Here is a 22222-nt window from a genome sequence, read left to right as displayed (position 1 = left end):
GGCAGGAAGGCTGAAAGAGGCATGATGCAATGGTGCTGAGGTGGACCAAATTACACCAAGGCATAAGAGTCACCACTAAATTTATATGAAACAAAAGGAGGGGTGGTGTTCTGGTTGTGGACCATTTGAGGCACAGATATATTATGTAAAAGAAGCATCTCCCATCTTCTTTGAAAGACGAGGAGGGCAATGCAATATTTGCATGCAATGTGAGTAGGCAGCAAAGAACAGACAACTCTTCGTCTCAGGTTGGTTCAGGTTTTGTTTTGTTTTTTTGGCCCTTTCCCCCGAAATCAAGGGAATAGTGGAAATGTTCCCCAAGCCAAATATAGCACTCAGGGGGTGTCAGCAATGTAGTGGTAAATTCTGAAGCGCTGTCTGTCATTGTGACAGTCCCTATAGCAACACAACCAAGAAGAGTCCAAAATGCATGCAGCTATGTTGATCTGTCTGTCTGTCTGTCTGTGTTCCTCTCTTTCAATCTGTTTTTTAAAATAAAATTTCTAGTCATTTTCTTCTCTATGAAGACCAGGTCTTTTGTGAGGCTAATAGGCCTTGCCACAGAAAACCAGCCACCTCACAATACTTTGGACTACAAAAGGGCTAGTTCATAACAATGCAAATTGAGTCTCCTTTATCCTAAATGTTTGGGACCAGAAATGTTTTGGATTTTTTTTTTTTTTTTGGATTTTGGGATACTTGTATTTGCATGTACTTACATAATGAGATATATTGGAGATGGGACCCAAGTCTAAAACAAAATTCTTTTACATTTCATATACATCTCACACACATAGCCAGAAGGGAATATTATACAATATTTTAAAAATAATTTTGTGCATGAAATAAAGTTTGTGTACACTGAACCATGAGAAAGCAAAGGCGTTTATCTCAGCCACCCATAAAACAAGTTTTGGCTTTCAGAGTATTTTGGATTTTGAAATTCTTGATAAGAGAGACTCAACCTGTATGTTGTCACTTGGCCAGGCCTCATCTGGAATACTGTGTCCAGTTCTGGGCACCACAATTCAAAAAGCATATTGAGAAGCTGGAGTATGTCCAAAGGAAGGTCTGGAAACCATGTTCTATGAGGAACAACTTAGGGAGCTCAGGGACGTAGCCAAGGGGGGGAGGGTTCTTGGGGTCCAGACCCCCCCTTCCATTAGAAAAATGAATAGTGCGTGCTGCTGCACCGCCGCACCCAAGCCCCATTATAATGGTGGCACTTAGTCTGGACCCCCCCTTCCTAAAATCCTAGCTATGTCCTTGCGGAGCTGGGGATGTTTAGCCTGGCGAAGAGACGGTTAAGAGGTGATATGATAGCCCTGTTTAAATATTTGAAGGGATGTCATATTGAGGAGGGAGCAAGCTTCTTTTCTGCTGCTCCAGAGAACAGGGCCCGGAACAATGGATGCAAGCTACAGGAAAAGAGATCCCACCTCAACATTAGGAGGAACTTCCTGACAGTAAGGGCTGTTCGACAGTGGAACAAACTCCCTCGGAGTGTGGTGGAGTCTCCTTTGGAGGTCTTCAAACGGAGGCTGGATGGCCATCTGTTAGAGATGCTTTGATTTGGATTTCCTGCATGGCAGAATGGGGTTGGACTGGATGGCCCTTGCAGTCTCTTCCAACTCTACGATTCTCTATGATTCTATGACATCTATTTTCTTCCCACTAAATGCAGTGGAAACAGGGGAGTCCAAGGGGGTGGCAGATGCCATAGTCCCTGCTAAATATCCTTGGGCTTTGTTCCTGTTTGTTTCCACTACACCACTGCACCCTACTCCCATTTATCACCATTGGAACCATATTTGTTGTTGTAATTGTTGTTGTTGTTGTGTGCTGTTTCTGACTGATGGCAACCCTAAGGCGAACCTATCATGGGGTTTTCTTGGCAAGATTTGTCCAGAGGAGGTTTGCCTTCCCCTGAAGCTGAGAGCATGTGACTTATGCAAGTAGATTTCATGGACAAGCACCGAATTGAGCCCTGACATCCAGAGTCATTGTCTGACACTCAAACCACCATACCATGCTGGCTCTTTCTGAACTATTACTACTAAAAAAACACATTCCCTTTTCCCTTCCTTTTCCTGTTTTTTTCACTGGCACAGAAGCAAAAGGGAAAAAAGAAAGGGATTTTTCTTATCCTTTCTACCCCCTTTTCTCTTCTGTACACTCCATCATTAGCAAGAATTTGAAATACCACTCATGGCAGATTTTGGGGAAATAGTGCATTTAAGGATACTAGCTATTGGGCAAATTGCTGTCTGAAACTTCATTGCCTCCCTCATTACTTCTGCTGGACAATAAGGAAAGAGAGAAGAAGAGGGGGAAAAACAAGAGAATGGGGGTAAACCCATACTTGGAGCATTATAGCAGGAAAGTGCATAAGAAGGCATGTGACTTTTTCTCCCAAACACTTGAGTTTTCAATGCTTTGGTAAATAAGATAAGAACTTAGAATGTTCTCATCCCACTTGGTTGCATGTCCTCTGAAGTCCATAGTTTGAAATCTGTGTCAGTCTGGGACAAGCTCTCGCCATGGGTCAGTGTAAGAGGAGCACTCCAAAGAAGAGATACAAGGAGTCCCTGAAACAACATCTCAAGCTTGGCCAAATTGATCACCAACAACGGTCCACTCTGACCTCGCATCGGGAGGCATGGAGACACACTATCCACAATGCTGCAGCCAATTTTGAAAGCTCACACCGAATGAGTCTCAAATAGAAACGACAATGTAGAAAGAACCACAACCTGGAAACATCACCTAAGGAGACTTTCTACTGTGCTTTCTACAACCGGACTTGTTTATCTCGGATTGGCCTTTTTAGTCATCAACGTGCTTGTAGAAAGCGCGGGATGAGTCCTTCCTGAATCTTCGTTCACGAAGAAAAGCCATATATATTGTTACTAGCAGGCTTACAGGTTAGTGGTTTCCAGAAATTAAATATGAGTTTTTATTATAGTGATTGTAACTTAGAGGTGAAACACAGGGGCCAAATAAAGTAGTTTTAAATCACTTTGAATGTGGGGTGTTTAGATGACATATGCCTCCAAAGTGAATGGAAACCAAATTGAAGCTGCACCCTGATGCTATAAACCAGAGCAAAAAGAACCCAGGATATTCTGACTTAGCCCAGAAAATTTGCATCTTCGACCCTGCATATAAACAACCCGACACAGCAGCAGTTCTGAAGGAGCGATCCATCCTATATATTTGAGCTACCACAAATTGGGGCACAAATGGGAGGATGTCTCCAACTCCATTTCACCAGTGAATGAGGCTGCAGTGAGGAATTATGACAGGAGGTTCTGCTTCTGATTGTTGCAGCCTGGCTTACTGTTGGGAGGGGGATAGAAACACCATCCTCCTTGAGTCCTGATCGACAGAAATACAGACCTCTTTCTCTTGATGTTGCCGCTGGTTGTTAAGGTGAGCTTGGGGGAGTATTTATAACCATGGCAATAATACCATGATCATGACTCTATAGTCCTACTGAATAAGGAGCAGTTACAGACCCAAAACTCTAGATCATGGATCTGTAACTGCAATACAGAATGCCAGCCAAGATGTCTTGGAGATCTTTCATTTAACTGAATATGCTGTCTGAATTTAAAAGATTGATAAAGACCAGTCTTTTCCAGCAGGCTTATTGAGATGATTTTTAATTTGTGAATTTTAAATGATTTTAGATGTGGATTGTTTTAACATGTGCAAATCTTTTAAATGGTATGTCCCTTTAAAGTGATGTGTATTTTAATTGATATGATGTATCTGTTAATTGTTGTTCCCCATCTTAATCAGTGGGGAGAGGCGGGTAAGAATTATTATTATTATTATTATTATTATTATTATTTGATTTTTAAATTGGCAGCATCAAATAGGTTTTTACTGTACTATCTTCTTAATTGATGTCAGCCACCTTGAGTACCATCCTAGCAGAAAGAGACAAATGAGCAAATTTCTCTTTGTCAACTCCTACCACCTATTTGAACTTCATGATGGTTCCCTCATTTTTTCATCTCTTTTTTAGAAAGAATTCTAAGTTTCCTTTTGCTAAAGAGAATGCATGCCTAGATAACCATGTGTTATTGAATCTAATATTAGTGCTCTGGATGCTGTGTGGCTTTTTGGCCTTTTTTCTTCAAGCTCATTGCTCCTGTCATCTCTGCAAAATTGATCAATTCTGAATCTAAAGGAGCATTTTTAGAAAGCTCCCAGCACCCGCTGGTACAAGACAGGCATTCCATCTGGTTAAATGATGTATTTGGGCAGTGAAAGACACCAGGATGAGGGTGAGGTTGTGGCAAAATAAAACCACCCATTAAAATTGAAAGCAAAATTAATATTGAAACAAAATGATGTAAAGCAGTGGTTTAAAATCAGAGATGTCAAGAATATGTTGTTGTTGTTGTTGCTGCTGCTGTTAACTGCCTCTGGTCGATCCCAACTCATGGCAACCCTGTGGATGTCTCCAAATCTCCTTATCCTCCATTGCTCTGCTTAGCTCCTGCAGGTTCAGGATTGTGATCTCTCTGACTGAGTCTTTCCATCTGACACGTGGTCTTCCTCTCTTTCTGCTTCCCTCTACCTTTCCTAGCATTATTGTCTTTTCTAATGAGTCATGCCTTCTCATGATGTGGCCAAAGTATGACAGCCTCAATGTGGTCATCTTTACTTCCTAGGGTATTTCAGGCTTGATCTGTTCAAGAACCCATTTGTTTGTCTTTTTGGCTGTCCACGGTATCCTCAGCCCTCATCTCCAGTGCTGCATCTCAAAAGAGTTAATTTTCTTCTTATTCACTTTTTCACTGTCCAGCTCTAACATCTGCTCCTTCTCGCTCACCCTGTTGTACTGGAGAATTTTAACTAATTTTGATTTTATTGAATTTAATTTTTAATTTAATTGATTTTAATTTTAATTGTTAATGGTGATGAGGAATATAATGGCTTGGAAGATTCCAACTTTTGTGCTCAGACGTATAGCTTTGCTTCTTTGGATCTTTTTCTAGTTCTTTCATAGCAGCCCTTCCCAAGCTGCCCTTTGCCAATTGGGAACCATTCTATTTCTCCATATTTTGCTAAAACGGTGGCTTCTTGTCCTAAATATAGATTTCTCATCAGGACTATCAGATGTAGTTGTACTTGCATATCTTTGCATTCACATCCCATTCAATCTTTTCATGTAGTGGTACTCCCATATCCCATTCCTTTTGATTTCTTCACACAAAAACTCTGTATTTAAAATTCTCAGTACAACAGGGTGAGTGAGAAGGCACATATGTTGTTAAAGTGTGGTCAGTACAAGAAAGAAAAAGGAGGAAAAATGTGAAGCATTTTAGTATTAAAGAAGGGTATTGACAATCTGGAATATGTCCAGAGAAGGATGACCAAGATGATCAAAGGTCTGGAAAGAAAGCTTTACAAGGAATGATTTAGGGAGTTGGGTTTGTTTAGCCTGGAGAAGAGAAGACTGAGAGCTTGTCTATGGGGGTTATTCAAATTACAAGAAAAGAGATGCAACCTAAACTTTAGGAAGAACTTCTTAATTGTGGCTGCATCCATACTGCAGAAATAACTCAGTTTGACACCACTTTAACTGCCATGGCTCACTGTTATGGGATTCTGGGAACTGTAGTTTTGCGAGACATTCAGCATTCCCTGTCAGAGAGCTCTGGTGTCTAAACGAACTCCAGTTTCCAGAATTCCATAGCATTGAGCCATGGTAATTAAAGTGGTGTCAAACTGGATTATTTCTACAGTGCAGATGCAGCCTCAAAGAACTATCTGACAGTGGAACAGACTGCTTGGAAGCTGGTGTACCTGCCTTCTTTGCAGCTCTTTAAAATTCATGTTAGATGTGTTCTAGTTGTGCATTCATAACTTTAAACAGATGTTAGATATTTGTGCTCTAGTTGTGTATTCTTGCAAGGCAAGGGATTGTTTTAGGTGGCCCTTGTGACCCGTTCCCACTCTAGGTTTCTATGATTCTGTAAAAATAAAAAAAAAGGGGGGGGCAATGAAAGACTCTTAGTGTAGTTAATTCAGATTTAAAAGGTTCACCTTGCAACTGGAACCCTTCTTCATTTATGGAGCCATGTTTCTTAGCCAATTAAAACAATTAGCTATGAAAGGGGAGAAAGGAGGAAAAATGAGAAGAAATTAATTTTCCATATTCCTCCCATTGTTCTGTTGAATTGTGATAATGACATCTGTCATGTTAATACAATGAGTTGGAGAGAGATGTATGAGATAATACAAAGAGAAAAACAAAACAACATTGGTGACAAGAGAAGATGCAAATTAATGCCATTGGTGTCCCTCACATTTGAAAAAGGATTCATTATTTTCCTCTTGCCAACAATATATTTTAAAATAGTAATTGAAAATATCACTGCAGAACAAACCATGAAAAAATTGACACTATTCAAATGACTATGAGGTAAATGCATATAAAGAGCCCACACCTCTCATTGCAAAGGCTGATCAGGAAGAGAGTAGGGTAGCTGGCAATGACAATGCATTAAAAATGTAATAACCCAGGAGAAAATTGTATCGCTTTTGGTGATAGAAACAAAATGACCCCTCTGATGAGAAATGCATTATGTACAGCTTGTACAGTGGGAGCTATGATCTAGTAATGAAAAACATTTCTGCTGTGAAATTAACCCATTGGATACTTTCATGGGTGAGGTCCAAGCATCATTATACAAAGTGAAAGGCATTTCAGAAGATTTGGATCTCATTTTTAGATTTAGAACCGTTTTTTTTTTAAAAAAAATCTGTTTAATGCCAATTAGATTTCTCCCACATGCACAAAATAGGCAAGGGTACTGAGACTTTTCATTGTTTAAAAATTATAACCCTAGCCCTTTCAGAAAAATAATCTCTACTGATAACAACCCCTCCCCCCCCCCACCGCCACTTGTGCCCACTTTTTCATGAATATAATCTGTGGATTCTGACTGAATAATTAAAAAGAAGAACTGCAATATATTTTTAATTCTTAATTTTTAGAATGATTTATAGTAATAGAAAAATTAGTGGCTTCCTATACCAAGAAAACATTGTGGACTTGGAACGATTACTGGGGATGGCCAAGAAAGAAAGTGCAAGGGAGGCTTGCTGCTGAACATAAAGAAAACAAAAATAATGACAATGGAGGGTCTGCACAAATTCAACATAGACAATGAAGAACTTGAAATTTCTCATACTTTGGATTAAACATTGAACAGAATGGAGATTGCAACCAAGAGATAAGGAGATATATCTTTGCTCTTTAGAATTGTTTATAGGTCTTTCATGGCTGCCCTTCCCATTCTAATGTTAGGATAGTCCAAGCCATGGTATTCCCCAGCTTCCCTCTGTATATGTCCTACAACAGATCTGTGGCTCTTTTGAACCACATGATTACAGTAGTCCATTGGTATCTGATGGAGTTTGGTTCCAGGACACCTCCCCCCCCCCCCCCGGTGGATAACAAAATCCATGGATATCCAAGTCCTATATATACATTAGCATAATAAAATAGTGACTCTTATGTAAAATGACAAAATCAAGGCCTGATTTTGGGATTTTTGTGTGTGTGGGGGATCCTATCAAGCTGTGGATGGTTGAATACGTAGAGGAAGAATCTATAAATATGAAGGTCTGATTGTATAGCACTGTGCTATAGCACTATGCAAGGTCCATCCTATTAAATCCCGGAATTTGTAGTGTAGCGAAGGGCATTTAGACTTCACGGCCAAAGAGCTAGTGCCTCACCAAACTACAGACCATAGGATTTCACAGGATGGAGCCATAGCACTTAAAATGGAACCATAGTGCTAAAATTGTGTAGTGTGAAAGGGACCCAGGGAAATTGCTGAAGAAGCATAATGCCATGGCAGCAGAAATACCAGGAATTTGGTAGCTTGTCCAGCTTTGACAAAGAGATGGAGAGGGAATATTAAACGTATTATCATTATTGCCATGAGAGGTAACTGTTGTTATTGCTGTTTTTGCTGCTGTTTTAATTAAATATAACAAGACAGAACAAGCTTGCTCCTTGTTTCCTGCTTCTCCAGACCCTTGGAAGCCAGAGCAAATACAGGAAAAGAGATTCCACCTAAACATTAGGAACAGCTTCAGGATGGTAAAAGCTGTTCCACAGTGAAATGCGCTGGTCATATTTCACCTGGAATACTGTGTCCAGTTCTGGACACCACAATTCAAGAAGGATGTTGACAAGCTGGAGTGTGTCCAGAGGAGGGTGACCAAAATGGTGAAAGGTCTGGAAACCATGCCTTATGAGGAATGGCTTCAGGAGCTGGGTATGTTTTGCCTGGGGATGAGAAAGTTAAAAAGTGATATGATAGCCATGCTAAAATATTTGAAGGGATGTCATATTGAGGATGGAGCAAGCTTGTTCTCTGCAGTTCCAGAAACTAGGACACGGAACAATGGATTCAAGCTACAGGAAAAGAGATTCCACCTCAACATTGGGAAGAACTGCCTGAGGGTAAGAGCTGTTCAGTGGTGGAAGATGCAGCATCGGAGGGTGGTACAGTCTCCTCCTTTGGAGATATTCAAACAGAGTGCCTTGATTGTGTCATCTGCATGGCAAGGTTTTGCACTGGATGGCCCTTGTGGTTTCTTCCAACTCTATGATTCTATGGAATCTGTTTCATGGGATACCCATGAAGGCTGTTTAAATAAATGAAGCTATCTGGTACTAATTGACATTAATGAATTATCTTGATTTTCATGGCGACAAGCCATGGATCCTCAAACACGCTGAATGAACTCATCATGTCTGATGGTGCTCTCTTTAATTACAGCTGAATGGCACCCTATCATATCAAAGCTTGGCCTGTGTCAGTTTAAGCATTATTAGGTCAAAGCTAATTTTCCACTTGGCTTGCTGTGACTACGTGAAAACTTGAAGGAAGACTCTCAGTCCTAAACTTGCCAGAAGCCTCTTTGTCTTTAAAAACTCAGTCTGTCAGTGAAAGGCTAGAAGACAATTTTATTTACTGTATACAGTCTATTTTTTCTGCTCAACCCTCCTAGAATTTTCTTTTTAAAGGTCTCTAATATTAGTCACAGCACATTAAGAGATACATGACAGCTTTTGACCCTATTCTCAAACATGCCCCGCGCCCCCCTGGAACCTAGCTTTGGGCATCAAGCTTGATTTATAATTGAGATGTGCAATCAAATATTAGCTTTAGTTTAAATCAATCAGCACAATTCAGTCTCTGCAACTACCACATTTGCTTCTCTGTCTTATTGGATTTCTGGCTCAACATATCCTGGTGTAAAAGCATTTTTGCAATCCACTCTCTGCCTGTCAATAGCATGCAAACTCTTCTGTCCAGAGGATTGGCACTGAGGGAGATTTTCGTACAGCTTTGATTTCTTCTTGGGATTTTCTTTCTCAGAAGCAGCCCTACCATCAGGAAATCATAATAGCATAGAATCATAGCAGAGTTTGAAGAGACCCCAAAGGCCATCCAATCCCATCCCCTGCCATTCAGAAATTAACAATCAAAACACTCCCAACATTTGGCCATCCAGCCTCTGTTTATAAACCTCCAAAGATGGTTCTTAAAAACCTGGACATCCATTACAGATTTTCTGAAGAAGCACCAAGGAAAGGCATTGACCTATGGATGTGGGGCACAGAGGGCAAAGAAAGTACTTCAGAATTCTGTTTATAGAAAATAATGTTGAATAGCCAAGGTATTAAAATATATTACTGGTGTTTACTGAGATTAATAATGGTGTTAAGAAAGATTAATATTGATGCTTAAGTATACAGGATAATCAGCTTATTCAGTATATATTATAAAAAGGAAAGTAGAAAATTAGTTTATATTTCAAAGCAAATATTAAGGGTACTTAGGAGTAATATATGTAGGTAAATTCTGAGTTTTCATGTTTTTATGTAGTTGTATCTTTTCCCCCTTGGTCAGCTGTTTTAATTGTGAATTATGTTCTTGTTTCATACCTTGTTTCTTTAAAGAAGGCATGGGGGATGGAAGTTAGGAAATAGAATAATACTTTTTTTCTGTTCATAGGTCTGTAAAGATGTTAGATGTGAGTATGTTTCTTTGTTCTATATTGTATGTTTCCTTTCTGTGTGTATTACAAATTTTAATAAAAATTATTTTAATTAAAAACCTCTAAAGAAGGCGACTCGGCCACTCTCTGAGATGGCATATTCCACAGTTGAAGAGACCTTTTTTGTAACATGAATCCATTGCTCCCTGTCCTAGTCTTTTGAGCAGCAGAAAACAAGCTTGCACCATCCTCAACATGACATCCCTTCCGAAATTTAAACATGGCTATCATGTCACACCCTTAACCTTTTCTTCTGCAGGCTAAACATACCCAGCTCCCTAAGTTATTCTTCATAGGGCCTGATCTTCAGACATTTTACTATTCTGATTGTCCTCCAGCTATCTCAAGTACCAGATATTGGTGACAGGAAGGTGCTGGAGCAGGACAGAGCTATTGCATGCAAGATGGTAGACCCTCTTCCTCCTAAGATATCCTTCTGCCCTGAGATGATGTGGTGGTGGTTATAATGAGGTCTCATTACCAATGGTGAGGTAAAATTTAACTGCAAACCTGGAAGCCTGCTGTATGTGGAAGGGTGAGGAGCACAATCCAGGAGCATAGCTACAGGGGAGCAAAATGAGGACATTCACATGATCCCAATTTATGCCCAGAATTCTGGGCCCCAAAGTGATTTTTTTCTTTTACACTCCAAAATCCTGTCATTGCAATAACTTAATAATTCAGTCAATTATTATTATTATTATTATTATTATTATTATTATTATTAGTTTTTTTGTGTTTTTCAGGCTATGTGATCATTTTCTAGAAAAGTTTATTCCTGACTTTTCACTAGCATCTGTGGCTGGCATCTTCAAAGAAATGAAGATGCCAGCCACAGATGCTGGCGAAACATCAGGAATAAACCCTTCTAGAACATGGCCACATAGCCTGAAAACCCCACAAAAAACTATGGATGCCAGCCATGAAAGCCTTTGACTTCACATTATTATTATTATTATTATTATTATTATTATTATTATATTTATATGTATCCCGCTCTTTCCCCAGAACTGGGCTTCACAACATTTAAAAACAATACCATTAAAAACATAGAAAAGTGATACATTAAAACAGAATTAAATTCTCAGAATATTAAAATAGATTACTGTTAAAAGAATAAAAAGACCAATAAGAAGTGGAATTTAGGCATGGAAATAAAAGGGAATTACAAAGTTCTCAAGGGAATATGAAGATATTTCTAGATGTGAATGATTTTTAATGCTTTGGGTGCATCTACTCTGTAGAAATAATGCAGTTTGACACCATTTTAAGTGATGTAGTTTCATCCAATGGAATCTGGGGGTTTGTAGTTTTGGAAAGTCTTTAGCCTTCTCTTCCAAAGAGTGCTGGTGCTTCATAAAGCTACAAACCCCAGGATTCTGTAGGATGGAGCCATGGCAGTAAAAGTGGTATCAAACAGAAGCATTTCTGCATCCTCATTCTCCACACTTCTAGAAATTTGAGGACAGAAGGAAAATTTCATGGGGAGGGGGGAGGAGGAGAATACTCAGTTGATGGGGCAATGCCCTCATTTTGCCCTTCCCTTAGCTATACCTTGGCACAGCCTTTGCCTGAGGAAGTGAAAAACGTGGAACAAGTCCTCCAGTGTCTCCTTCTCTCTCTTCTACCAGAAGCCCTTGCTTCTTCCAATTCATTTCCTATCTCATTTGCCCTTTCACCTCCACCTATGAGCTCTCTTCTTCTCCTTCATCTCCACATATTTGCTTCCCCATTCCTCACCCCAGGAGCAGAGAAAAATACCCCCAAACACTCAATTGTCAGAAGGTGAACTGGGGAGGTGTGAAAAATTTACTTTACTTATAAGACAAAGGCTGCATCTGCACTGCAGAAATAATGCAGTTTGACACCGCTTTAACTGCCATGGAATGAAATCCTGGTATTTGTAATTTGTTATGGCACAAGAGCTCTCTGACAGAGAAGGCTAAATAGCTCACAAAACAATGAATCCCAGAATTTCATAGCATTCAACCATGGCAGTTAAAGCATGGTCAAACTGTGTTAATTCATGGCACCCAGTTATCTGTGGCATCCAGTTATCCAGTAACATCTGTATTCATCCATATGGAACATCATGCTACAGGGAGCAAAACATTTTCAAAACATCACTTGCATCCATAGCAAGTATGTAGCTTGTGGGGAACCACAGATTCATACATTTATGTCTTCTCTCAGCATCAAACATTTAAAAAAACAACAACAAAACAGTTCAGCAAAGCCCAAATGCAAGCAATGCGAATATTTCCAAGCTTTTAAGAACAGCTTCCTGATTATGGATCTGATTTCATTTGGTCCCAGCCATATTGAATTAAACAATCTGTACTCTGGATGACATTTCCAGTAAAAGGTTAAGAGTAAATTTAAAAAAAACAAAAACAAAGGCACTCTGCTATAATCTTGGGACTCCTTTTGATGACCTTTCCAAGCTTGACAACAAGAATTATTAACAACGTTCCTGGGTTGGGAAAGCAGCTTTGGTACTTGAAAGTTACTTTCAGGTGCTGCTTTCTTTTAGAATAGGAGTTGGAAGGAGACCTCGTAGGACTTCTAGTAAAGCCCTCTGCTCATTGTGGAAAATTCAGAGCAAAAGCATTGCCAAAGTTTGACCATGCTTACTGCAATATTCTGGGAGTTGTATTCCAAGGCTAGAATTGTTTTGCGATGCAATAGAGCAGGAACACATTTGTATGCAAAGGGATCTCATAGCATCTTTGAGACTTGTTTGAGCCAAGGAATTTGTAGGGTAAGCTTTGGTAGACTTGGTCTGTGTCCTCAGATGCATGGACTGAACTGTTGAGAAAGTGGTTGCATTTTCTCAGATGAAGTGCCAATGCCATCTCTAGCGTAGCCAAACCTTCTGCATTCATACAGAATCACTCTCTTTCTCTCTCTTTCTCTCAGCACACACGCACACACACACTGTTAACTTAGCGGATATGGAACTAATTAAAGAGAAGGGCCTTGATCTCTATTTCACAATTGGTTGTAGAACAGTGGAATCCAGTATACCTATGCTGACATATATTTACACAGCACCAGCATGGTGTAGTGTTTTAAGTGCTGGACTAGGACTCTGGCAAACTAGTGTTGGAGTTCCCACTCTGACATAGAAATCCAATGGGTGATCTTGGGCAAGTCACTCTCTCTCAACCATAGGGGAAGGCGATGACAACCTTCCTCCAAATAATTCTTGCCAAGAAACCCCTATGATAGGGTTACCACAAGTTGGAGTAACTTTGCTAGGCTTTGGCAAACAGTACCCATCAATAGCTTTGAATTGGCATTAATTGTCCCAATTAATCTGCTACCAAAACACTTTTTCATCTGTTCCAGTTTCTCCCTCTCCCTACCACTTTCTCCCTTTGTCCTCAGCTTACTTCCATTGTTTCAGACTGAATTCAAAGTATGAAGTAATTTTCACCCACAGAGTTGGACTCCCCCCCCCCTACAAATACAGAAAGTATATTAAATGTGTTATCGCCTCTTAGACCCTCTTGGCTTCAAATTCAACAAATTACCTCTTTTGTGTCCCAACTAGTATGGTCAGGAGAAACCCCTAGACCATTGACAATACTTGAACAAATGTGTACAGTCCCAGGTCCACCAGTGAAAGGAGGTTCAGCTGCATTGTATAACTGGATGGTTGAAAACTCATATGGGAGGGGTACTTTCTATAAAACAGGGTGGGAGTTGGATATACAGTCAGTTACTTCAGATGCAGAATATCATCATATATGGTCATGTCCTCCTTATAAGTCTAAGCCATTTGCCCTATGGGAAAACACATTGAAAGTGGTATACAGATGGTACCTGACCCGTCCAGCTAGCACGAATGACAAGGAAGACATCTTTGTGCTGGAGGGGTTGTGGGGCAAGAGGTACATACCTACACATGTGGTATGAGTGCCCAATTGTCCAATTGATGTAAGACATCACTAAGCAAAAGGTTCAACCCACCCCGGAGTTGCTTCTCTTGTCAATATTTCAATTTGATAATAAATTTCTCCATCATAAAGAAATCATATCCTTTTCAGTTGCTATAGCTAGATTAATCATTGCCAGAAACTGGAAAACAGGCCATCTGTCCATGGATAAATGGTGGACGAAGTTCTGGGAAGGATGGTTAATGGAGAAGCTTGCAGATGATGCCAAGAGAACCTCTGAGGCAAGGAACTGCAACCAGTTCAAGGAAAAGTGGTTACCTCTTATAGGATACATTAACTCCAATTCTCATGTTCATGTTCCACCACAGCTCCACAGGAGATTTTGGTGTGGAGTTTTGAATGAGATCTCAGTTTTGTAAATCTATATTCTAGCTTGTGTTTTTAAGTAGAATGGGGATGTAATGGTGTTTTACTTTTTGTAAACAATAAAATTAAAAAAAAAAAAAGAGCTGGACTCTATGATTCTATGACCCAGGCAAAAGCAAACTACTGCAGCTGTCCTAGCTTATGTGCTGATCTTCATTAATAACCTTTCCCATCTTGACCACACTCTGATCTTGGGCAGCCCCACATGTCCCAGATTTCATCTGTGAAATATTGAAGGTTATGCCATATTTCGCCTCCTGGCAGGCCACACAATGTGACTGATAGTGGCTGAAAATGATTTTTAGTTGTTATAATTTTTTTATTTTTAAAAATGTTGGGATATGTGATAGGCTTGGACATTTGTGGAATAAAACCACTTATATTTAGTAGTAGGTCTTTTAACCCATTTTGAGCAGGTTTATGGAAGAAAATTTGTTCAAAATATACCAAAAATTGGGGATCTTTGTAAGCTTTCAGGGGAGCTGGAAGACGTCATGAACTATCTTTATCCGACTCCCAGAATACAGCCGATCAGGATTGTGACAAACATGAATAATGGCTTGTTACCAACATGTGCAGACCCCTCCCTATATCCACATCCTCCAGGTGATGTGTAAGAACACTTCTGCATCCCTGAAATGCAGAAAATGGATGATGAGATCTGAATCTAGATTTGCCACCGAATTTCATCTAAAATAAAATATTCACATCTATCTGAGGGATCTGTCTTGGACAAAATATTGGGGGCATTTTCAGGGAATCAGTTTTGGTAACAGTAGCAACAGTGTCAAGAGGATAATAATACTCTTTTGGAACATGCAGAAAGGCAAGAGGGTCTTCCATTTACAATGAGCTACTTCACAAGGCTTTATTTCTGCCTCGCTCTCATGAAAGAACTGGTGCTGTTACACACAGGCATTCTCAAAAACACCTGAATTTCTAAAAGTCCAAGTGCTGGTGCTAGTCGACACATTAAATGTGTTAATGGAAAAAAATAGATTGAAACACAGTTGGTAATCTTTTTGCCACAAGCAAAGTCTGAAAAGAAATCTACGGTCATATAGAACAAAGATGCGTTCTTGTAGCCTAGCAATATGCGTCTCTACTTGTCATCTCCAATAGAGAATAATTCCTCTTCAGAATTCCATGGGGATGTGGGGATAAATGTAAACTGGAACACACCAACCTCTATTACAAAAATGAGTTAAGTATTCATCTGGAATAAAAGCAATCTCTCAGCTTCTATTAATATCCCCTCTAGTTAGTTTGTTATAGAGAGAAACTTTTTTTAAAATGATATTCACCACACCAGAACTACTTAGATCAGGAATTACTGCTTATAGGTGTTCATGGTTTCTCCTTGCCTCCTACTCTTCAGAAGAAAGTGGTACCCCCACCTCAAATTCAATCATATGACCCCATCCCCAACCATTAATGCATTGGTTCCCAAACTTTGTTCCTCCAGATATTTTGAATTTCAGTTCCCAGAAGTCCTAGCCAGCTTGGCCAGCAGTCAAGAATCCCGAGAGCTGGAGGCCAAAACTTCTGGAGCACCATAGCAATAGTTTGAGAATCACTGCACCCCAAGATTCAGTGAGCGAGACAAATGTCACTTAGTGGTATAACTGGTCCCTTTCTACCTCCAACTCTGAAAAGATTTCCCCTACTCTTTCCATGGGAGATAGGATCATGTATGTACATATATAAGCACACACTGAGCAAAGGCATGTGGAGAGAGAGTGGAAAGAAAGAGGTATTTTTTAGGAAAGCTTTTACTCTAAGTAAGTAGCTCACCCATTAGCAAAGGTATCACACATACAGGAATGGACCTCCCTTCAGGTGTTACAGTGGACCCTTGTTATACGCTGGGGTTTGGTTCCAAGATCCCCCATGGATAACAAAATCCGTGGATGCTCAAGTCCCATTAAATATAATGACATAGCAAAATGGTGTCCCTTATAAAAAATGGAAAATCAAGGTTTGATATTTGAAATTTATACTTTTTTTGAACATTTTTTTTGAACCGTGGATGCTTGAATCCGTGTATAAAAAATCTGTGTATAAGAAGGGCCGACTGTACCTAGGAATAGTTACAAGGTTACAAAACAGCCTTGAATCACATTCAGCTGTGATCAGAAAGAAAACCTATGTCCCAATGTGACTAGCTAAAAATGTTCCTGTTTTACTAACAATCCAGATGGTATTCTGGGTGGGTCTTTGGATGCTCATGGGAGGATGGGAATTTGGGCATCGTTGGATGCAACTACACTGTAGAAATAATGCAGTCACACACCACTTTAATTACAAACGATTCCGTCCTACAAAATACTGGGATTTGTAGTTGTGTGAGGCACCGGCATGCTTTGGCAGAAAAGGCAAAACTACAAATCTCATAATTTCATTGGATGGTGCACTTAAAGTGGCTTCAAACTGCACCCTTTCAATGGTATAGATGTATCCCTTAAAAAGAAACAGTGAGGCAGCAGGGCCTCGCCTATCCCTTCACCACTGCCCAAAGTCTCTTAAATTCTCCTTTCCTCTTCTTGGTGCCATATTTTATCACTTCTCATCTTCAGAGTGTCTGGAAGCTTTCACAGCTCTCACAAGCTGGTTGAGCCCATAGGGTGATTTTGCCTCATGATCTCTATTGATCCTATATGGTGCTGACTGTAATACATATAACTTAATGCATCATATCATTAACCCTTTTGTGAATTAGAAGTGGTCTCAAAGCACTGAACTGCCTTGCCCAGATAATGGCAGTGCTGATTACCACATTTTGCAGCAAATGGGGCCCTATCTCACCCAAGGAAGAAGAAAATACTAGAAGGATCTCACTATGTCTGCCAGCAAAATAATAAACTGAATAAGTAACAATTGGCTGCTTTAACATGATCAGCAAAATCTGCTGCCTGAGGCATCTCTAACATTCTCCTAATGGTAGGGGTGAACCTGATTCTTTATAGCAAGGCAAATCATCCAAATGTTCTTGGACTGCAAGTGCTGGCATTCCTCATTGTTGGCTATGTTTGCTAGGACTGATGGGAGCCAAACAGTGACAAACTTTGGCTACCCCTGGTTTGTAGGAACAACCCATGGGAAACTGTTGTGCCCAATTTCCATTGACTTAAAAGACTGGGTGTAAGAACATCAAGGACGTCTTATAAGCTGTGGCTCTTATAAGGCACCCGTGTAAAAATTGCACCTGTCATATTGTGAATAGTTCTGGTTGCTCCAGCTCAAAAGAAGCAGAATTGTGAGAGATACAGAAAATTGCACTCTAAACCATTCAAGGCTGTGAAAGATGTTTTGTTCTCCTTGTGAAAGGCCTAAAAGATGTGTTCTTAGGGGGAAAGCTGATGAAGTATGGAAGGAAAGTGAGAGAGGTTTAACAAAATAAGCATGAGATGGAGGCAACAGGCAGAGTTGTTTCTACTAGAAACTTGGGGCCTTCTGCTGAAATTGGCAGGAGGTTCTAGAAAAAAACAAAAGGAAGTATGGGCAAAATCCTACATTGTGCCTTGTGTAGCATTAAGCTCTGCATGTGGAGTTACACATTAATTGTGTTAGTCAGCCCTGGTGTTGAATATCAAAATAGTGAATCTGAAACACCAAATATATAACCAAATACACAACCACATATTCATGTGCATCCATATGTAATGGCACCACATGTGCAACTCTGCTTCTGCAACCTTGAATTGAATATGGCCAGGTGACATTGGACAGAAATCGGACAGTCCAACTGTTTTTGTTGGGAAACTGAAGTGTGTGAAGGTGCCTGATCCCATGTGATCTTGGAAGTTAAGCTGGGTCAGGCCTGGTTAGTACTTGCATGAGGGACCACCAAGGAATGCCAGGGGCTGCAGGCAATATTTCGGAGCAAGGAACTGGCAAAATCACCTCTGAGTATTCCCTGCTTAAGAAAAACCTATGAAACTTATTTGGATGTTGTAAGTCAACAGGTGACCCAAGACCCAAACTATTACGCTGGCTCTTCCAACAGTCTATGAGCAGAAAAACTGGCTTATCATTAATATTTGTAATAGCACATGTCCTTTTCCTCCTCAAGACCTTTTTTAGGGAATGGAGCTTACCACTGCAAGACATAACAGCAAAAACAGCCATCATTTTGTATCCTCAATGTAGCATTAATCTACTGCATTGGCTAGCCATCTCTCTTTCATACATAGGCACACAGATACTCCTGCACCAATAACGAAAAGGAGACTTGCAAGCTAAACATGAGTTGACAGTGTGATATAATGACAAAAAAGCCAATGAAATTCTGAGGTGCATCAACTGAAGTCTAAACACCATGTCAAAGGAAGTATTAATACCATTGTATTCTGTTCTGGTCAGACCACAGCTAGACAGCAGAGTTTAAAAGGGATGCAGATTTGTTGGAATGTATCCAGAGAAGGCAGCCAAGACAGTAAAATATTTTGAAATCCATTTCTTTGAGGAATGATTGAGGGAGCTGGGTATCTTCAGCTGGAAGAGATATCTCTGTCATGTAGCTGTGATGTGGAAAATAGATCAAGCTTGTTTTCTACTATACCAGAGGCCCCAAACCAGTAAACCAAAATTACAAGGAAGGGTATTGAGGCAAAATAGAATGAATAATTTATTGGTGGTGAAAGTTGCTCGTAGGTAGAAGGTTGTAACTTCTCCTTCATTCATATTTTTAAACAGAGAATAGGTAATTGTCTCTCAGAGATGTTTTAGCTGTGGATTTCCTGCATTAGTAAGGTTGAGTAGTGATGGAAAGAATATTCAGAAATATTCAATGACTAGATGAAAAATGGTGAGTAGAATCCTGGATAGATGAGAATCTTAAAGCTGGGATTTACTCAGCACCACCACTTCCAAATGCACATAGAGTTTGTACAGAAAATGGCATTTCCTGAACAGAAAATATGGTTCTATGCAGAAAATAAAATTTCTTTACTGAAAAAGTATGTTTTCCACACAGAAAATGCAATTTGCTATACAAGACCTTCACTTTCTATTTGACAGAATAAGTTCCAAACCACAAATAATCCTCAAAAAACTACACAGTTTTGAGAACTTTCTCACACTAGATAGAAAAATGGTAAAATGACTTCATAAATGTATGAATACTTGCATCCCTAATGTTGGATGAAATGATTTTTGAGCACCTGCGATGCTATTCTATGATTCTAAGAATAATGGGGGAAATCCTGTGAAGTGTCTCCTTTTTCTAGGGGAGGGAAAAATAAATATCAAATATTTCTCAGAATAAAATGTCTTCTGGTATATAATATCTTTATTAAATTTTATAATAAAAACAAGTAGTTGCAAAAATAAAACTAAAAAAGATACAAATGAGGAAAGATTACCATCCATATATCAAGTAACAAATCTACATTTGTATCTTAACATATTGTTAAATCAAGGTAACTGTTGGAGATGTACGGAGGAAAGAGGTAATTTATTACATATCTGGTGGAGATGTAAGATAATCCAAAGTGTTTGGCTAGAGATTTATGAATCAATTCAACAAATATTAGGAAATAAATTTCCATTTGACTCTAAATTATTCTTGTTGAATATGACATCAATTTTAAAACCACAAGATGAAAAAAATATTGGAGAGTTATTTTGTATATGGTAACGGCAGCCAGAATAGAGATTGCTAAACTATGGAAAAATAATAATGCACCGTCATGGGAGAATTGGATGTTAAGAGTAAATGAATATAGAGAACTTGACAGATTTTCATGCAATGTAAAAAACTATAGCAAAAAGAGGAGAAAAGAAGAATGGGAAAAGGTGATGATTTTTTGGGGAAAAAGAATGGAATTTGGATACACAGCTTATTGAAATTTAAAAATGTTTAGGATCATCTGAGAAGATGGAGCAAAGATTGAGTGAAATTGTTTTTATCTTTATTTTTGTATCTGATTCAACAAAATAGGTCAACAAATGGATTGAAAATAGAAGACTACGGTCATAGCGATGTAGAAACTAGGAGACACACAGCAGGAAATTTTTGTTATGAACAAGTTTAACTATGATTCTGTTAATTGTACTTTTATAGTACAGAAATGTTTATTGTTGCTAACCATAAAGGTAGATATATTGCTTTTCGGTGGAAGAATCATAAAGACGAATAACACTGTAGAGAGGAAAAGATAAAATGTATCATAACAAATCATATGTTTATGGGATGATGAGTATGGTAATAGCTAAGCACTTCAAGTCCACAAGAATGAGAGGAAGTCAACTCTTTTTTTTGGGGGGGGGGTTCAGAAGACAAGAAGATAGAATAAAATGTCTTCTAAGGTATTTTGGCTCTGCTTTATTTCTTAAGTGGCTATTTTCCCCAAGTTGACACTTGATGTTAATTTAATGTCCCTTCCCATATATGCAGTTTAAGATAAACAGAAACTCCTTGAGAAATCTCATTAGTCCCTCTCCACCTTCAGCTCAACAGGTTTATAAATTCTCATAAGCTCTCATTTGTAAAGTATTAAATATCACTGAATGTTACCAGTCAAGTAGTATTTAACATTAAAAATTAACTATTTAATAAGGTCAGTTGTCAAATACCAAAATGAGAGACCATGCAATCAAAAATACCACTAGCCAGTATTCACAGATTAGCCGTGGAGTCTTTGACATTGACATTTAGAGGAGAGAAATTAATTCCTGCTTTGTATAAAAGGAAGGTCTAATATGAGGTCAAAGCCAGGAAGCTCTAATAAGAGTCTATGGAAAAGAGAGGTCAAGCATTAGATAAAATGGACTGGTGGATGGAGGAATGTTCTTTTAAAGAGTTTTTACCAGGAAAAAAAAAGTTTGAAAATCTCCTTTTATGATATATCTAGCTTGTTGCTTAGCTTGGGTGTTTTAGAGTGACAAGGTGAAGCAAGACAATGTTCACTTGGGCAGAGAGAAACACAGGCTGCTGTCACACTGCAGAATTAATGCATTTTGATGCCGCTTTAACTATCATGCTCCAGCCTGGGACAACTGGAGACTATGTAATAGTACCTTACAATAAGAGCTGTTCAAGGGTGGAACAGACTCCCTCCGAGTGTGGTGAAGTATCCTTCTTTGGATGTTTTTAAATAGAGGCTGGATGGCCAGCTGTTGGGGGAGCTTTCATTGAGAGTTCCTGAATGGCAGAATGGGTTTGGACTGGATGGCCCTTGAGATCTCTTACAACTTTATGATTCTATGATTCCAATCAAGTCTCATAAGCTGTGATTCCCCTGCAGTCTTGTTGAGAAATTGACCACGGTTTCCAAATCATCACTTTCAATAGCTAAGATTACTAAATTTGCTTTTCTGCAATGAAGCACTGAATGCCAGTTTAATGTCAGCACATGTCAAAGTTGAGGATGATTTTTCATGCATGCAAGATCAAAAATGTACAGGCATGGAAAGGTTTTCTTGTACATGTCCAGCATTCCAGGAAGTTTGTGAAGTGTTAGTGCTGAGGTTTTGCAGGTGTCTAGTTATAGCAATAGCAAGTACATTTCTATACTGCTTATCAGTGAACTAGCACTAAGCGGTTTACAATGTGTAAGCCAATTGCTCCCAATACCAACCTATGAAAAGACGGAAGACTGAGTGGACCTTGGAGCCCTGCCTGGGATTGAACTCACAACCTTGTGGCTGCAGTACTGGTATTTAACCACTGCACCACCAGGGCTCCTTGTATTAATTTATTTATGTCACTTTCATGTCGAGATGTGTTGTATTTTTAATCATTTTTGGCTCATCCAGAAGGGTAAAAATCACTGGAAGTATCAAGAGTT

The 22222-nt window shown here is 39.2% G+C and overlaps 1 protein-coding gene across 19 annotated transcripts in view; it reads right to left on the bottom strand.

Moving 5' to 3' along the window:
- DLG2 (discs large MAGUK scaffold protein 2) overlaps positions 1–22222 on the bottom strand; it is a 1248672-nt gene that overhangs the window by 141104 nt on the left and 1085346 nt on the right. The window lies entirely within an intron of this gene.

This window comes from Sceloporus occidentalis, unplaced genomic scaffold (genome assembly GCF_023333645.1).
Source record: "Sceloporus occidentalis isolate IW3139 unplaced genomic scaffold, rSceOcc1.0.p SCAF_2, whole genome shotgun sequence".
Lineage (NCBI taxonomy): Eukaryota > Metazoa > Chordata > Lepidosauria > Squamata > Phrynosomatidae > Sceloporus > Sceloporus occidentalis.
The sequence above is the reverse complement of the archived record's forward strand: the minus strand, read 5'-3'. Positions and strand labels throughout refer to the sequence as shown.